This window comes from Spermophilus citellus (assembly GCF_964194105.1).
Source record: "Spermophilus citellus genome assembly, chromosome: 10".
NCBI classification, from domain to species: domain Eukaryota; kingdom Metazoa; phylum Chordata; class Mammalia; order Rodentia; family Sciuridae; genus Spermophilus; species Spermophilus citellus.
The window spans coordinates 33,157,058-33,177,217 of NC_138197.1; positions in this window are offsets into that span (position 1 = coordinate 33,157,058).

Genomic DNA, 20,160 nt, shown 5'->3' on the forward strand with positions numbered 1-20,160 from the left:
CCCTCATCATTATACAAAATACATGTGATTATGTGAGGGGGAAGGAAAAAAAAGAGAGAATGTGTCATGTTAGATTGGGTAGAGAGAGGTGATGGGAGGGGAGGGGTGGGGAAGGGGGGATAGGAAGGGCAGCAGAATAAAATAGACACTAGTATTGCTGTAAGTATATACGTGGCCATATAACCAATGGGATTCTGCAACCTGTACACTTGGAAAAATGAGAAATTATACCCCATTTGATTCAAATGTATGATATGTCAAGATCATTGTACTATCATGAGCAACTTAAAAAATTGTGCTCTATATGTCTAATATGAAATGAATTGCATTCTACCATCATGTATAACAAATTGGAAAAATAAGCAATTTAATTTTAAAAAAGTATAGACTATTAAGAACTAAGAGACATATATAGACACTCCACCCCAAAGTAGAAAAATAGACATTTTTCTCAAGTACACATGGAACTTCTTTGGGGATAGAAGATATTTTAGGATAAAAGAAGTCATCAAAATCAAGAAAATTGAAATTATATTATAATCCTCTAAATGTTATCCCCTGAAAGTTCACATGTGAGAAATGAAGGAAAGTTTGGAGGAGAAATGATTGGGTTATACCCTTAACCTAATCATCGAATTAATCCATAATGGGATTAACTGAGTGGTAACTGGAGGCAGGTGGGGTGTGGCTAGAGGAGGTGGTTCATTTGGGGCTGGGCTATGAAGTATATATTTTATATCTGGCCAGTGGAGTCTCTCTCTGTTTCCTGATCATCATGTGAGCTAATTCTCTCTGCCACAATTTTCTGCCATGATGTCCTGCCTAACCTCAAGCCCCAAGGAATGGAGTCAGCTTCCTATGGATTGAGACCTCTGAAACTGTGAGCCCTTAAATAAACCTTTCCTCTTCTACAATTGTTCTGGCTGGGTCCTTTAGTCACAGCAGTGAAAAAGCTGACTAAAACATATACAAAGTACCCTTCCAAACATAACGAAAAGGAGATAGAAATCAGTAGCACAAGGAAAACTGGAATATTCAGAATTTGTGGAAATTAAGCACAAAGATTCAAGGAAAATGTATAAGGAAACATTGACACAGTGAAACCAAAAATACAACATACGAAAATTTGTGGATCCAACAAAAGCTGTGCTAAAAAAATAGGGTAGTTAATAACTGCAAATGCATATATTAAAAAAGCCCAAATCAGTGCTATAACTTGGCATCTCAAAAACTTTTAAGTCAAGCAGAGAAAGGAAATAACAAAGATTATAGGAGACACAAATAAATTAGGAGAGCATTTGGAAAAAAAATGTAAAAACGGGAGACTTAGTTTTTGAAAGAATTGACAAAATTGCCAAACCATTAGCCAGATAAACTAAGGAAAAAGAGAAAATCAAATAATTTAAATCAGGAAAGAAAGAAAGGGTACAAATCAAATCAAAATCACATGAATAGAAAAGATTCTAAGAGAACACAGTCAATAATTGTATGACATCAAACTAGATAATCTAAAAATATTGGATAAAATCCTTAACACACAAAACCTATCAAGACTGAATTGTGCTCACTTCAACAGCACATATACTAAAATTGGAACAATAGAGAAGATTTGCATAGCCTCTGCTCAAGGATTACACTCAAATTTGTGAAGCCTTCCATATTAAAAAAAAAATTGAATCATGAAAAAAATAGAAAATCTAGACAATAGTAAATAGGGAAACTGAATTAGTGATCAAAGGTGATCAAATATCTCCCACCAACAACAATGAATAACAATGAACTATCTAAAAAATAAATTAAGAAAACAAAACATTACAATGTCATAAAAAATAAAATACTTAGGAATAACCAAGGAGGTGAGACATTTATAAGCTGAAAATACTGATCAAAAGGGACAAAAGAGCAATAAATTCTGTGTTCATGAATTGAAATAATTTAATATTAAGAAAAAGGTTCAGTACAATTTCTATTAAAATAGTTTTTTTTACATAAACAGAAAAAGCGCTCCTAAAATGCATATGAAACAACAACTAACTCCAAAACAAATGCAAACTTGAGTGAGAAGAACAAAGATGGAAGCACCATACTTCCTGATTTCAGATTACATTACAAAAGTATAGTAATCATAATAGTGTTCTACTGGCATTAAAAATAGACATATGGATAAATAGAACGGAGCAGACTCTAGAGGTGAACCTGTGCATATATGGTCAACTACTTTTCTAAAAGGCACCAAGAATACTTTAGGAAATAATAATTCCTTCAATAAATTGTGTTGGGAAAACTGTGTATCAACATGCAAAAGACCTAAATCGGACTCTAATACCATACATAGAAATTACCTCCAAATGGGTTAAAGATTTTAAGACTTGAAATCATGAAAGTTAAAAAAAAAATTGACATCAATTTTATCAATGAGATCTGTGTTAGATGAAAGTAATAACATGTAGGATTATATCAACTTGAAGGTTTTCTGCACAACAACAACAACAACAAATCAACAAAATGAAAAGACAACCTAAGAAATAAAAGAGAATATTTGCAAAATATACACCTTAATAAGAATGAATTCCAAAATATGTTAAGAAACTCTGACAAATCAAGAAGGAAAAAACCCCAAAACTGGTTAAAAGAAATGGGCTCAGGATGTGAACAGACATTTCTCCAAAGACATACTAAAGGCTAATGTGAATATGAAAAAATGTTCAATATCACTAGTCAACTGCAATTCCAAGTTGGGCAAATGAAAATCAAAATCACAGTGAAGGGGCTGGGGATGTGGCTCAAGCGGTAGCGCGCTCGCCTGGCATGCGTGCGGCCTGGGTTCGATCCTCAGCACCACATACAAACAAAGATGTTGTGTCCGCCAAATACTAAAAAATAAATATTAAAAAAAAAATCACAGTGAAGGTTTTAGTTCAGCAGTAGAGTGCTTGCCAAGCACATGTGAGGCACTGGGTTCGATGCACACTGCCACATAAAAAAAAAAATAATAAAATAAAAGCATTGTGTCCATCTACAACTAAAAATATTTTTAAAATCTCAGTGAGATATCATTTCATACCTGTCAAGATGGCTATTATCAAAACAAATAACAGACATATGTTGTTAAAGATGTGAAGAAATTGCAACTCTATACCTTACTGGTAGCAATATAAATTGGTATAACCCTTATGCAAAACAGTATGGAAGTTCCTCAAATTATCAAAGATGGAACTACCATAAGATCCAGTAATTCAACTTCCAGATATTTGTCCAAAAGAACGAAAAACAGGATCATGAATACATATCAGCACTTCCTTGTTTATTGTAGCATTGTTTACAATAGTCAAGATGTAGAAAACATCTAAATTTTTATCTATGAATGAATAAAAGGAGATCTTGCCACTTGGGAAAATATGGAAGAACATGGAGGACATTATGCTAAGTGAAATAAGCCAGACATAGTAAAACAAATACATGATTTTAATTATTTGTGGAATTTAAGTGAAACTCAAACAGAGAATAGAATGGTGATCACCAGAGGTCATGGTACAGAAAGAAATAGACAGACTTTGGTCACAGGTTACAATGGGTTTCTAATCCTGAGAATCTCAAAATGTGACATTGCTTCAAATAGGGTCATTTCTAAGTTAAAATAAGTTTATTAGGATGATGCCTAATCCACTATCACTGGTATTCTTATAAAATGAGAAAATTTGGAGACACACACAAGAATGCCTTGTGAAGATGAAGGAAGAAACTGGAGCAACACATCAACAAGCCAAAGAATGCCAAAGATCGCTAGCAAATCACCAGAAAATAGAAGAGAGGCATGAAAATGATTCTCTTTTCATAAGTCAATATAAAAGTTTGAAAATAGGCCAAAAGATATTTAATAGACACATAGCTAAAATAAAAAGATTTCACAATACCATGTGATAAGTGATAGAAATTTAATACATTGTTTAATGTAAAATGGCACTGCAATTCAGAAAACATTTTGACAGTTTGTTTTATAAAGTTAAACAGAAAGGAACCACATAACCTAAAGATTTCTCTCTGAAATAGTTATTCACATGAAATGTTGACACAATATGTGAATATTTATAGCAGCTTTATACATAACTACCCTAAACTGAAAGCCACCCAAATATCCTTCAATTGGGTAATGTATAAACAAATGACAATACATCCAAACAATTACATACTACTCAGCAATAGAAACAACTACATCTGCATAATACAACAGATAAACTTCAGATGCATTGTGGTGAGTGAAAGAAGCAAGACACAAAATATTACATATGGTGTGACTCCATTTACAAGAATATCTGAAAAAGGCAAAACCATAGAGATGGAAACAGGATTTGGCAGAAAGCTAATTAATTACAAAAAGGCACAGGAGCATTTTTTTTTATAATGAAAGTGTTCTATATATAAATTATGGTGGTGTTTATATGATTGTATGCCTTTGCCAACTCTTGAAGAACTGTACAATAAAAATGGTGAACTTCACTGTGTTATATCTTAATGCAAAACAAAAAAAGAGGAAATACAATAAATGTCTCACAATAAAATACAGAATAATATCTTCTGATTTCAGCATAAATAGTTTTCTTAAACAGTATACCAAAACCACAGGGAAAAAAACCCATATATATCATTAATACTAAGGTTTAGAATTTCTTTTTATTAAAAGAAACTATTGAGAAAAGAGAAAGGTATTCCCCAGAATGGTGAAAGTTATTTGCAATTCACATGTCTATGAAGAATTTTATATTTAATCTAGAACATATAAAGAATTCCCAAGTTCAATCAGAAAAGGATAAATAGCTATTAGAATAAATGGGCAAAAGACTTCACAAAGGATAGTTTTCAAATGGCCAATAAACATTTGGAAATTGCTCAATTTCATTAATCCTCAAAGAAATGTAAATCCAATCCACAATGTGACAACTGCATACCCATCATAAAGATCAAAATGAAAAAAACAATAACTGATAATTCAAAGTATTGTTAAGGATATAGAGCAAACAGATTCTCATGGTTAAGAGAGTATAATTAATATATCAAAATACATGTATCAAATAGTTATAATATCTCTATTCATGTGGCCTCAAACTATAAAACACGATCAGTAAAATGAATAAAAGATCTTACATTCATATAATGGAATGCTATAGAGTAAAGAGAGTGAAAGAGCTGCAGCTATACTCAATAATATTATAGATAGCTCTTGAAAACAATATACAAAACCAAAAAATCCAGACATAATACCACATGGTTCTATTTATATATTTGCAAATATCAGCCAAGCTGTATTATTAATTGGACATCTAAGCTGTATTTAGATGTCCAGTTATTGATCACATAACAGAAGATATGAAAGAATATTTGAAAGAATGTGAAAATGGGGAATTGGGAATGTCAGTAATGGTTTTTGTCTTGAACTGGATAATGATTACATGAGTATGTTCAGTCTATGAAATTTATAGAAGTGAACAGTGTGACTTTTATATTTTTGTACATATTTACACTTAAAAATAAGTTCCAAGTATACTAAAAATCCTCTTCAAAAAACTAGAAAAAAATCATTTTAAATAACCTAAAAATTAGGAGGAGATAGTAAGAGTATTTAATTCTGAATGCATCCTGTCTCCTGTTTTATTTTCATTTGAATACATTTCCGTCTCCTGTGTTGAGCAGCCTCTAGAATCACAAGTCTGTTCCTTGGCAAAACATGTAAAACTTCAGGCTCTATGGAAATGTTTATAGAGACATTTGTTGTAAACCTATCACCTCTCTGTGCTAAACAAGAGTTTATTTTCAGAGGGCTCCAGGGCAAGGATTAAGTATTGTGAGTTCTAAAGAACGCTTGGCACTTTAGAAATTCTCACTCTAGAGGTGAAGGGCAGCTCAACTCCTTGTGGAGGTGGCTTGATTCATGGACTTCCACAGAGCAGAAGAGCATCACTGATTGTGTTTTGTGGAAGTAGATGCTGGATTAGAATTGAGGGTGCAAAATATTTACTGAAGATTGATCCTTTTGAAAATAAATAGAGTTGGGGGTTGATGAGAGAACAGAGCTGTGTAGAGGAAGAATTTAAACTGTCCTGCAGGCCTAACAAAACCTCAGCCAACTGGGTGGTAAAGGCTGAAGCAGCAAAGACTTAATAATGAATTGTTAATAATGAATTGTTCCAATGATATTTTTCTAGCTTATAAAAGGGAAAAGAAATCACAGAGCCACAGGGGTCATTATAAACATATTGGGGAAGCCCACCCTCAGATCTTTGCCTTTAAAGTAAAAAACTGTCTCATTCATTTCTCTACACCCAGAATGATATGAGGCTCAAAATATCTTCAAATCTATAAAATTTTCAAGTAAGCAAGAGGATATAAATGGAAAAAGAAATTTCGGCTTTTTTTTCAGGAGAAAGCAATTATATATTGATCCATCCATCTTGATTAACCAGAAACAGGTTTTGAAATATGTGATGGACTTTGGAAATGTTGGATTTAGAAAGAGCCTAAAAGGGTACCAGTTAGTTCCATTAACCTATCTCACGTACTTCTTGAGAGACAAGTGGTGAAGATTCACTGTTAAGCACCGGTATCCAGAGTTCTATGACAGTTGAAACTTACTGTTGACTCAAGTTGGTTGATTGGCACAGGTTGGTACAGATTATAAAAATAAGTAAATGATCCTGAGAATTTGTAATGAGAACAAAAAGGATAAATAAATATGCAGAGAGTTTAAAAAATAAACAATAGGATGGGGGCTGAAAATGAATCAGGGAGGAAAGAGAAACTGCTAAGAGAAAATTGGAGTTAGGAAATGAGAGCATGTTAAAAAAATGAAATGGGTAAAATATCTTTGATGCTCTTCAAAACTTTCTTTGGAGTTTTCCTCTCACCTAAGACAACTGAGTACCCTCACAGAAAGTCTATATGATAATAGCAAAAATTGTATAAGTGGCTAAAAATCTCTTCATACTGTTGCTACTTTTCTTTTTGTCTTCTTAGGCTCTAAGATGGCTGATAAAACGAAACTTTGGGGTGTGGTGCCAACCATACTAGAGATGAGCAAAGATCCCACTAACTTCTACATAGGACGAACACTGTGGTTCAGTGTCACTTTTATTTACGTTTCAGTTGTGCATATTGTGCAAATGTCCTGGATTTATGTAGAAACTGACTTCCAGTGCCATGGGAATATTTCTGATGCCTGCCTAGCAGAATGCTACGAGGACCACTTCACCAAACCTATTCTAGGAGTTTGGTATATGGTTGGCTTTGTTTTTACCTCCTTCTTTTTTGTAATGGAGTTTGCTATTCTTCGAGGTATATATAAAGAGAACATGATGTTTAAGAAGCAATCCTTAGAAAAAGAAAACTTAGAAGACAACAATGCAGATGAAGCAAAGAAGGAAGAAGAGATTTTTGACTTGTCCAAAAGAAAGCCCATATTGGCAATGTATCTTGTCTACTTTATGCTACAGATGTCTGTACAGGTGATCTTCTTGGCCATCCTTATGCACTATCAGGAACCACTGATTAGAAAAAAGAGTTGGTGCAGTACCGACTTGTGTCAAGGGCCTTATTTGTGTGTGTTAATGGGGACAGAGGAGAAGAGAATGTCCATAGTAATTCTGGCCAGCCTCTCAGTAGTTATCATGACTTTCTGTATTATATTCTTCATTTACTCCATTAATGAATATAGAGTTAAGAGCATAGCTCTTTTTGAGAGATACAAGAGCTCTATAAAATCCTAATAGTAGTCCTGATAATCATCTTTGACAGACTGTGAAATGTTTGTAAAACTGACCTATATGTTCTTGTATTGAAGCAATACATGCTTTCTTCTTATTATTGTTCATTGATGTTTTTATCTTGGAAAAATAAAACTGGGAAACGTGACAGGATTGCTTTCTTCATATATAAGTAATGAAAGCATAGAAAAAAAATGGAATAGTGTTCAGAGTTGTTTAAAGGGAGGACTTTGAAGTATTTACCACTATTAGTTTTGATATCCTGATGCAATCAAATCTTAAGGACCATTCTTATAATGCTAAGTGAAGTTAACCAATCCCCCCCAAAATGTCAAATGTTTTCTCTTATATAAGGAGACTGATTCATAGTGAGGTAGGTAAGGAGAGAATGGGATGAATAGATGAACCCTAGATAGAGCAGAGAGGTGGTAGGAGAACTGAGGGAGTAGGGGGTTAGAAATGACAGTGGAATGTGATGAATATCATTTTCCAAAGTATATGTATAAAGACACGAATTGGTGTGAATATACTATGTATACAACCAGAGATATAAAAACTTGTGCTTTATATGTGTAATAAGAATTGTAAAGCATTCCACTGTCATATATAAAAATCAATAAAAAAATTGAAAGAGCACAGTAAAAAAATAGTAATTTAAGTTAAAAGTGAAATAATTACCAGAAAATATCTTAGAGGGAGAAACCCAATGGAAAAATCACAGAAAATCAAACACTATCTCAAACTTCTTTGGCATGAGTTTAAGAACTGCCTATAGCATTCTTAAAATAATATGTCTTAAGGATTCTTGCTTAAAAACTGCAATACAGATGTTTCTCAAAGAATGATAATAACACATATCTTGTATAAATTCAGAAGGAAAATGAATACAAAAAAGGGAAATGACATTTAAGGGATTCAAAGTCAATAATTGAGTTTTAAATATTTACAAAGGAAAGGGAAAGAAAGAAAAAAAGCAAATATATTTTTTTATATTTGAACTACATTTTCCTTTAGTAGTTTGATTATTAGTGACTTCTTACTTAGTTTCAATGAGTCAAACTATATAAAAATGATTACAATTTGAGAAGCAAATTCTGCCTGGAACAAATGAAACTTTTATTTTGAAAAAGACTAATTGTTAATGTAGCCACATCCATTTATTATTTTGGGAGCCAAAGCAATATGACATGGATCCTCAAAGAGCAAGGGTATTGGTTTCTTGTGAGTCTGGATGAATAGTCATTAAATAAACAGCAACTAGAAACATGAGATTAGATGCTAGGTATAGACAGATATATTTATAAAGTCAGGCATTGGCATGTAGTAACTATAATGACAAACTGAGAATCCCTTTCAACATATCTAATTTTGAACTATGTCCAAGGTTAATGAGGTGATTTGGCAAAACTAACCCCTGGAGATTAGTGTGCCCTCTATTTTCAGCTCTTACTCTCACTGTGGTTGTAGATTATGCTTTGGATTATCTCAGATGTCTAAAATTGGTGACATTGGTGACTGTAAGACAAAAGCAAAATTTTCTCCACTACCCATTTCAGAAATACATACATAATATCTTTTTGATAGAAACCAAGCATATATCATGCAATGAGTTTGCTATTCATGGAGAAACACTTATTGGGTCTAATGTCTGTCCAACTTTGTTCACCATCACAGTCCCTCCTTACTATTGCATGAGCAATACTACCCCATAGTATTACATACTTACAAAAAAATAGCTGCCTAATGTTGACACTTCCCATTCTCTACACTATTGCCATTTTCTGAGCAAAATTATGTTGACACTTCCATGCTTTGGCTCCCCATTGTTCTAAAAAATAGTAAGCTCTCTGACATTATCTACAAACCTCTATTTTGTTAAGTCCCCACTGAGCAATCCAATCTCATTTTTACTATGACCTCTCACCTCATCTAACATCATACTCTACCCAACTCTTAACCTTGCACATGCAATATTCTCTTTCACCTCTGGGGGTCCTCACCCAAGCTTTAACATCCTATTTGTGATCACCTCCATAAGAGCCCTCACTTCAATGTCTCCACCCATTTAGCGTGTACAAACTGCCTACCTCTATTGTTGAAAGAGATTCTCAGGTTGTCATTTAGCACTACATGCCAATGCCCTGACTTTATAAATATGCATGCTTATACCTATCATCTAATCTCATGTTTCTAGTTGCTGTTTATTCAATGATTATTCATCCAGATTCACAAGATGTCATTCTCTGTAGGAAGACTTCTTTGTTTTTCCTATTTAAGAGGCTTTATTCTGTGTTCTTAAGTGAGCACAAGAATTACATCACTGCTTACTTATTTGTTTTTGCCATCTATTAAAATGTATTCTCTTCATAGTGGAAATGAATAATTTCCTAGTTTATACCCAAGTCTTGCACATTGCAGGTATTGAGTAATTATTTGAAAACTAAAGTTTTACATGACAAATATTTGCTGCCTCATATGGCAAATATAACTTCAATTTCTTGGCAAATTATTTTAAGAAGTATTAAAAAAATGAAACAATCATGTCATATCCAAAGACAACTTTATCTCTTTTTCTTACCAATCTGTATCAGTTCTATTTCCTTTCTTACCTTATTACTTAAACATTCAGTACAATTTTGAATAGGAGTGCTGAGAGGGAACATCCTTGCTTCTTCCTAGTCTCAAGGGAAAATCCATTTTCTCATTATTAAGTAGGATGTCAGCTACAGGATATTTGTAGTTGTTCTTTATCAAGTAGAGAAAAGTTCTCAATTATTACCATGTAGCTGAACAATTTTTTGGTCATAAATAAATATTGAACTTATTAAATGCCTTTTCTGCATTTATTGTCATGATTAAATTACTTTAATTCTTTAGTCTATTGAGGTAATAAATTAATTTATTTTCAAATGATGATCCAGCCTTGCATAGCTGCAAAATCACATCATTATAAATCTTTATATGTTGTTGAATTTAATTCTTAAATATTTTGAAAAATTTTGCCTCTACTATCATAAGAGATAATTATTTTATGTGGCATATTTTGTAATATTTTTGTTTGGTGTTTGTACTAAGACAATGCTAGTCTTATCATATGAGTTAGGAAGTCTTTCCTCTACTTCTACTTTCTGGAAGAGATTTGGTAGCACTTCTCTCTTAAATGTTTGATTGTTTGTTGTTAGAATATACCAATGAATCAGCTAGCCCAGTGCTTTGAGTTTTAGAAGTTTACTAATCATCAATTCAATTTTATCATTAAATATAAGATATTCAGAGTTCTATTTTTCTTTGTGTGTAGTTTTAGAAGATTTTTGTCTTTTAAGGAATGGGTCTGTTTCCTCCAGGTCAAGGTGTAGACATTGGGTTGTTCATAATATTCCTTTAATATTATCCTTCCAATGTCCTTGGCATAAGTACCAATTATTTCTCTTTCATTTCTGTTATTTGTACTTTGTGTATATAAATATATACAAAATGTATGTGTGTGTATATATATATATGTACATATATACATATATGTATTCAACATATGTGTATATAAGTATATACATGTATATCTTATTTTGATTTATTGCATTATTTATATAATCTTATTTTACAATTAGTACTAGCTAAAACTTACTGTATTTACTAGACTGCAATACTAGTGCACACTGATCTTTTAAAGGAAATACCAGCAGTAAGACATATTTAGTATTATTTTCTGCAAATGTCTCATTTTAACACTTTTAGGTATAATCCTATATACTCAGAATGTTTCCTCATTGTATTTGTTATTCCCACTCCCTATGCAATTATACTAAATAAGAAACTCCCCTACTAATGCCTGAAATGCCTTAAATGTATCATTATTTCTACCTTAAATATGTCATAGTTGGGAGCTTATTTATTACACTATTCATATAAATATTACTAAGATAACTTTATTACCAATTTTCTATATATAATTATTTCTAAGATACCATTTTAATAGTTTTATGGGTCAGTATTCCTCTTGAAGAGTCATGTTGGTCACTTTATTCTGATCCTCTTACATAACACTAAATCTTAGCAATTTTCTTACAGCAGTGTTCAGTGTACTCCTCATTGCTTTTTGTATAGACAATAATACTCTACTTTTCGATTTTCAACAGTTCATTTGACTAGTCCTCTATTGATAACATTTGCTATTTACAAGTCTTTGTTACCATATGTAGTGCTGAAAATAAGTAAACTGATGCATACAACTTATCTGTATTTGACATAATTTAATGTATTACTTTCTATTTTAAAGATATAATTTGATGTAAGTACAGATAGAGATAATTTTTTGAATGTCATATAGATATATTAATAGGTATCTTATAATATCTTTTATTTAGGGCATATATTTTTCTCTTTTTATATTTTGGTATATTTTGCCTTTTCTTTAGTAGAATTCTCAGGCAAGAGCATGTCTCATGCCTTTTGATTTGAATATCTTAAATATATTACTTATTACCTTCTATCATAGACTGCTGCTTTTGGAAGGGCTGTTAAGAATCTGAATTTTTTAAAAGAATCTTATAAATAAGTTGACCTTCTTTACTTAATTTCCCTGAGAATATATTTTTTGTTTAAACTCAAATATTGTACTATTTCCTTTTCCTTATTTTTAGTAAAATGTACAATAATTTCAGTGGGGGGGGGATAGTGCTGATTGTCTTTAGCTTCACAACTCTAGAGGTCCCTCTTCCATTGTTTATTCAGAGTAGAAGGAATAAAAGGCATTATATCTCCTGAACTATGCTTTTTTTGTGTCCTGCTTCTAATTTTTTTAAAAAGTGGTTTTCACATTACATACTATTACCTATTTTAAAGTGTACAATTCACTGGCATTTTGTGCATTCACAATACCATGAAACCACGTGTCTCTAGTTTCAAAAGCTATTTGCTCAGAAGACTATCTCATTCCCTTTAGTAATTATTCCTATTTCCCCTCCTCTGAAGCTGCTTGTAACTACTATTCTGATATCTCTATGGAACTTCTTGGTCTTGATATTTCATCTAAAAGGAAGTCACACCATATGTGAACTCTGATGGCCAGCTTCTTTCTCTGAGCATGTTGTTTTCAAAATTCATTCAAGTGGTATCATGTTCAGCATGTCCTTACTATGGTTGAATAATATTCTATTTTATATATAGATGAGCCTTGCATATCTGTGGGTCCTGCATGTACATTTAAGTAACTGTAGGCCAAAAGTATTTGGGGAAAAAATGTCCACATTGAACATTCACAGACAGTTTTTTTTTTCTTATTTTTCCCTAAACAATTCAGTCTGAAAACTATTTACATAGCATTTCCATTGTGTTAGGTGTTGTAAATAATCCAGTGATGATTTCAAGTGTCGGGGGAGATGTGTGCCTGTTAAATGCATATACACTATGCCATTTTCTATAAGGGATTTAAGCAACCACTGACTTTGGTATCAGTGGGGTTTGGGAGGGCTGGATCCAATCTCCACAGATACTAAGGGACAGTTAATTTGTTTATCTATTCAATCTTTTTGGCGGGAAGGAGGGTTTACTGGTGATTGAACTCAGGGGCACTCAACCACTGAGCCATAACCTCAGCCCTATTTCATATTTTATTTTAGAGACAGGGTCTCACTGATTTGTTTAGCACCTTGCTATTGCTGAGGCTGGCTTTGAACCCATGATCCTCCTGCCTCAGCCTCCTGAGCTGCTGCCACACCAGGCTTATCCATTCAATCTTGTGGGATATTTGGGTTGTTTCTACCTTTTGGATATTGGAAATTATGCTTACATAAATATTTAAACTTCTGGGTAGACATGTATTTTCATTTCTTTTTGCTATCAACAGAGGAATATAATCACTATAACGCATAGTAGTTATATATCTAACTTTTTGATGAATTACAAAAACTCTTTTCCACAGTGGCTGCATCATTCTTCATCTCAACAAGAATATGTGAGGCCCCCAACCTCTCACATCTTAACTAACACTTGTCATTTCTTATTTTATTTTAAATTATATCTATATCTCACAGTGGATGTGAAGTGCTATATTATGCTTTTATTTGTAATTCCTTAGTGACAAAATGAATATTCTTTCATGTGTTTATTGGATATTTGTATATATATATTTTGGAGAAATATCTGTTTTGTCCTTTGCCTGATTTAAATTGGATTATTTAACTTTTTGTGGTTAAGTTTACCTATACATTCTAGGTTACTAACCTAAATAGATATATGATTTGCAAATAGTTTACCCTATTATATAGATTTTTGTACTTCCATGATAATGTTCTTTGACATGCAAAAGACACTTTTTAAAACAAGAATTACAGTGGATCTACAGATCACTTAAGAGAGTATCAACACCTTAACAACATTAAATTTTTGATCCTTGACAACAGAATATCTTTCCATTTCGAAAGGTCTAAATTTATTTCGGTATATTTTGTGGTTCTCACTGTAATAGTTGTTTATATTTTCATTAAATTTATCCCTAAGGTTTTTTCCTTTTGTATGCTATACTAAATAAGTGTGTTTCAATTTCTTTTGGGGGTTCTCATTGCTGGTGTACAGAAATGTAACTGTTTTTGTATGTTTATATTGTACCAGTTTTGTAAATTGATGTTGAGCAACTTTGCTGAATTCATTTATAACATTCATTACCTCTTGTAGTTTTTGTTGTGAATACATTAGGATTCTCTGTAGAATTTTGTCAACAGCAAACTTACCTCTACATTTTCTTTCTTTCTTTTTTTTTTTTTTTTGATTCTTTTGTTTCTAACATACTCAGTTTGTGTTATACTATCAGGAATGTTTCCTTTAGTTGAGAGAAAGATTTAGTTTTTTTAAATCTAGACAGTCTAAAATACCCAAATTTTTCTAGCAACTTGGATCTTATTTCACAGTGGCTTCATTGGATTTTTTTATGAGTTGAATCCTGCCCAACTCACTCTCAGTTTTAACAGCTGTTCTCAGATGGCTGTGCCTCATTTCTCAATGAATATCCCTTGTTCATCAGGTGGTGGTAGGGAGTAGTCTTCTCAGAGACATCGGAAGCTCAATTTCTTTCTTTTTTTTATTTTTTATTTTTTTATTGATTATTTAAAGCATTACATAGCTCATGATATATCATCTTTCATACATTTGACTCAAAGTGTGTTTTGAACTCCCATTTTCACCCCAAATACAGATTGCAGAATCACATCTGTTACATATTCACATTTTTACATAATGGCATATTAGTGACTGTTGTATTCTGCTACCTTTCCTATCCCCTACTATCCCCCCTCCCCTCCCCTCCCCTCCCATCTTCCCTCTCTACCTCCCCTGCTGTTGTTCAATTCTCTCCCTTTTTTTCCCTCCCCCTTGCCCCTCCCTCATAAGCATTACATAGCTCATGATATATCATCTTTCATACATTTGACTCAAATTGTGTTTTGAACTCCCATTTTTTAAAAATAATTTTTATTTTATTTTTTTACATTATTTCAGCAGGAAGGTCAGTTGGATTTTGTAGATTCAACTTATTGTGAGCTCAATTTCTTTCCCTCTGCTTCCCACAAAACAGATGCTAAACTCTTGTAGATCTTGTCATTATTAACAATTTGTCCTAATTTTCTCATAATTGAAGGCTCGTAGGGAAATGTCACCTAGTTCTGTTGTAAATAAAAGTGCAGAAGATTCCAGGTAGTTTAGTTAATCTACCTGGAATCTTCTGCACCTTCATTCTTAAAACGCCTTCTCCCACTTGACTTCTGGAACAACAATTTCCTGGTTTTACTGTTACCTTATTTGTCAGTATTGTAGTCAACTTTTCTGTTTACTTATCTTTGCCTTGATCTTCAGATGTTGGTAAATCCTCCTATCTTCACAGTCTAAATTTACATATATAATTAAGTGCAACAATTCCTGTGGGTTTAATGCAACGTGCATGTTGATTTATCCCTTTTTTTGGCCCCAGATCTTGCCTTTCCTGCAGGAGTAAGACTCTAACATCTGTCTACTTGAAATAGTCACTTGTGGGTATGATACTTATCTCAAAAGTTAGCACAATTAAGTAGAATTCTTAATTTTACTTTCAAACCTCTACTGTCCTTTTATTTCTCATCTCAGTAAATGACAGTATCATTCAACTGCTTGTTCTTGTTAAAAACATAAAAGTCCCCACCAGCAATGTATGAGTGTACCTTTTTCCCCATATCCCCCCCCAACACTTATTGTTGTTTGTCTTCATAATAGCTGCCATTCTGACTGGAGTGAGATGATATCTTAAAGTTGTTTTTAATTTGCATTTCTCTTATTGCTAGAGATGATGAATATTTTTTCATATACTTGTCAATTGATTGTATATCCTCTTCTGATAAGTGTCTATTCAGGTCCTTGGCCCATTTGTTCAATAGGTTGTTTTTTTGGTGCTTAGAGTTCTTTATATATCTTTGAGATTAGTGCTCTATCTCATGTGTGAGGAGTAAAAATTTGCTCCCAGGATGTAGGCTTTCTGTTCACCTCAGATTGTTTCTTTTGCTGAGAAGAAACTTTTTATTTTGATTCCATCCCATTTATTGATTCTTGGTTTTAGTTCTTATGCTATAGGAGTTTTATTAAGGAAGTTCGGGCCTAATCCAACATGATGAAGATTAGGGCCTACTTTTTCTTCTATTAGAAACAGAGTTTCTGGTTTAATTCCTAGATCCTTGATCCACTTTCAATTGAGTTTTGTGTGTGGTGAGAGATAGGAGTATAATTTCATTTTGTTGCATATGGATTTCCAGTTTTCCTAGCACCATTTGTTGAAGAGAATATCTTTTCTCCAATGCATGTTCTTGACACCTTTGTGTAATATAAGATAATTGTAATTTTGTGGGTTAGTATATGTGTCCTCTATTCTGTACCATTGGTCTACCAGTCTGTTTTGATGCCAATACCATGCTGTTTTTGTTACTATTGCTCTGCAGCCAATATGGAAAGCAGTATGGAGATTCCTTGAAAATCTGGGAATGAAACCACCATTGGACCCAGCTATCCCTCTTCTTGTTCTATATCCAAAGGACTTAAAAACATCATAGTACAGGGACACAGCCACATCTATGTTTATAGCAGCACAATTCACAATAGCTAAACTGTGGAGCCAACCTAAATGCCTTTCAGAGGATGAATGGATTAAAAAATGTGGCATATATACACAATGGAATTTTACTCAGCAATAAAAGAGAATAAAATCATGGCATTTGCAGGTAAATGGATGGCATTAGAGAAGATAATGCTAAGTGAAGTTAGCCAATTCCCCTCCCCCCAAAATACTGAATGTTTTCTCTGACAAAAAGAGGCTGACTCATAGTGAGGTAGAGAGGGGGATCATGGGAGGAATAGATGAATTCTAGATAGGGCAGAGGGGTGAGAAGGAATGGGGGAGGGCAGGAGGTTAGCAAGGATGGTGGAATGTGACAGCCATCATTATCCAAAGTACATATATGAAGACATGAATTGGTGTCAACATACTTTATATACAACCAAAGATATGAAAAATTGTGCTGTATATATGTAATAAGAATTTTAATGCATTCCACTGTCATTTATTTTTTTAAATCAATAAAAAAGAAAATAAATAAAATAAAATATACATATAAAACAAAACAAAACAAAACATAAAAGTCCTAGGTCTTCTCTTTACAGCATTTACTCAATTCCCAACTCCTGTCAGAAAAACCCTGCATATGAAAATTCTTTCAACTTTTAGACTTTTTACAGCGTTTCTCTGTACTTCAGTATAGGTTCTGATTATACATCTCCTAGCTATCTGCAATATGTCTGACTAAACTCCTTTACTCTTTTTTCACCACACTAATGTATTCTTAACACAGCAAAGGATTTTTATAAAAGAATCCATCAAACTGCCACTATCACTTTTTTAAATTGAATTTCTCATCACACTCAAAATCAACATCTCTAGCAATTAGAGAAATGCAAATCAAAACTAGGATTTCATCTCACTCTAGTGAGAATGGCAATTATCAACAATACAAGAAACAATAAATGTTGGCAAGGATGTGGGGGAAAAGGTACGCTCAGACATTGCTTTTAGGACTGAAAATTGTTGCAATCATTATGGAAAGCAGTATGGAGATTCTCCAGAAAACCTGGAATGGAACCACCATTTGACCCAGCTATCCCACTCCTTATTTTATATCCAAAGGACTTTAAATCAGCATATTACAATGATACAGCCACATCAATGTTCATAACAGCTAAATTCAAAATAGTTAAACTATGAAACCAACTTAGATACCCTTCAAAATATGAATTGATAAAGAAATTGGGGTGTACATATACAATGTAATATTACTCAGCTTTAAAGAAGAATGTAATTATGGTATTTGCAGGTAAATGGATGGAGCTAGAGAATATCTTGCTAAGCAAAATAAGCCAATTACAAAAAACCAAAGGCTGAATATTTTCTCTGATATGCAGATGCTAATTCACAATAAGGGAGGTAGGAAAAATAGAGGTACTTTGCATTAGGCAGAGGGAAGTGAAGGGAGGGGAGGGGTATGAGGGTAGGAAGGATAGAAGGATGAATCAGACAGTATTATCCTACATACATATGACTACACAACTGGTGTAATTCTACATCATGTACAACCAGAAAAATGAGAAGTTATACTCCATTTATTATGTGTCAAAATGCATTCTACTGTCATGGATAACTAATTTGAATAAAAAATAAAATAAAAAGACATATTACTTTGCATGCCTTGCAAAATCTTACCCCTATCTCTTGAATGTTCTCACCTCATTTTTTCATTCTAAATATGTTATCCCTTCTATTAAAAAAAAAAATTTTTTTCCTCTTAGAGCATGTCTGCACTTTCTGTTCCATCTGTTTGAAATAATATTTCTCTAGCTTTTTACATGTTGTGCTTATTCATTTCATTCAGTTCTTTTTTAAAAAATTCACCAGAAATCTTGCCAAATCCATCTTAAACAGGACTCACTCTTCCTACCATTCTCTAATCATATTCTCTACTTTCTTGATAGCATGATTCACTTCTTAGAATTAGCATTAGTATTCACTCTTAGTATTCACTGCTATATTTGTTTGATTATTGCTTGACATCCCCACAAGAATATTAGATCCATGAATGCAAATTGTTTTTGTTATTTATTGATATAGTACTGACAGGTAGATTAACATTTGATTCAAAGAAATATTGTGAAAATAACAGCTGAATACATAAACATAACCTCTAGGATTTCAATACCCAAATTATGTCTCAAAGACTAGGGATGTTCAACATATAGGAATTACATAATTCATAACACAGTCGGAACACAAATCGAAGGGCTGGGAATGAGCATCTGCCTAGCATGTGCAAGGCCCTGTGTTTGATGCTTAGAGCCATTAAAAAACACAAAAATTGAACACAATCATTTAGAAAAAAGATAGCTATTTGACTTTGATGTGACATTCTATCACATGACTAGTTCATTTTTCTTAATGCACAATCATAGCCATTTATTATATTATTGTTCTTATAATAACAAATTACTTGTGGAATGATATGCTAGTAGTAGAGTCATATTAAAAATTGATATTTTAAGGTTAATTTGCTAATTTTATCTTGAAATTTTTGAGAAAATATAAGCGTTTTTATATTTTACAAGCTTAATTTTAATAAAGCCTGTGATTTAAATTTAAAAAATTTTTAAACATTACCATTTACTCTATGAAAGATTTACATTGTTTATCATAATCATAAGAGGTGACTCAAATTTTAATGTATATTTTTTCAAGAAAAAAATCATATCTTTCCTGAATGTGAAAAGATTACAGAAAAACTAATAGACCATAAAACAGAAATGAGATTCTCTTTTATGATAAGCAAATGTGCAATCATATTTTATGTAATTTCTTTATATTTTACCTTACTTTGGAGTAAGCATTTGCTGTGCCATATTAAATATTTTCTTTTATTCCACATATACTAGTTATATAAATCTAGGTGGTAATATGGAAAATAAAGCAAACTTCTGAAAAATGTAAATTTATGACTCAAGAATTTTTTCATTAAGAAACAACTAGACAAATATTAAGATATATGAATAACAATAATTATTATAGCATTTTGTACAATTTTAAGAAAAACTGAAAATCTATTTAAATGTCAATCTATAAACAATAATTACAAGTAATATTGACTTTCTTCTTTTAGTTCAAAAATTTTCAGTAGCTCCCTGTTTTTACCCATAGGATATCAGAGTAAATGTTTCTTCTTAATTTTATAGTCCTTGATTAGATATTCCTACTATTCTAAATGATGTAACAAATCATGCAGTTGTAGAACTGAGGACTATTACAAAGATAATTTAGTTCACCTTTTATTTTTCAAATATCAGGCTTCTAACTAATTGT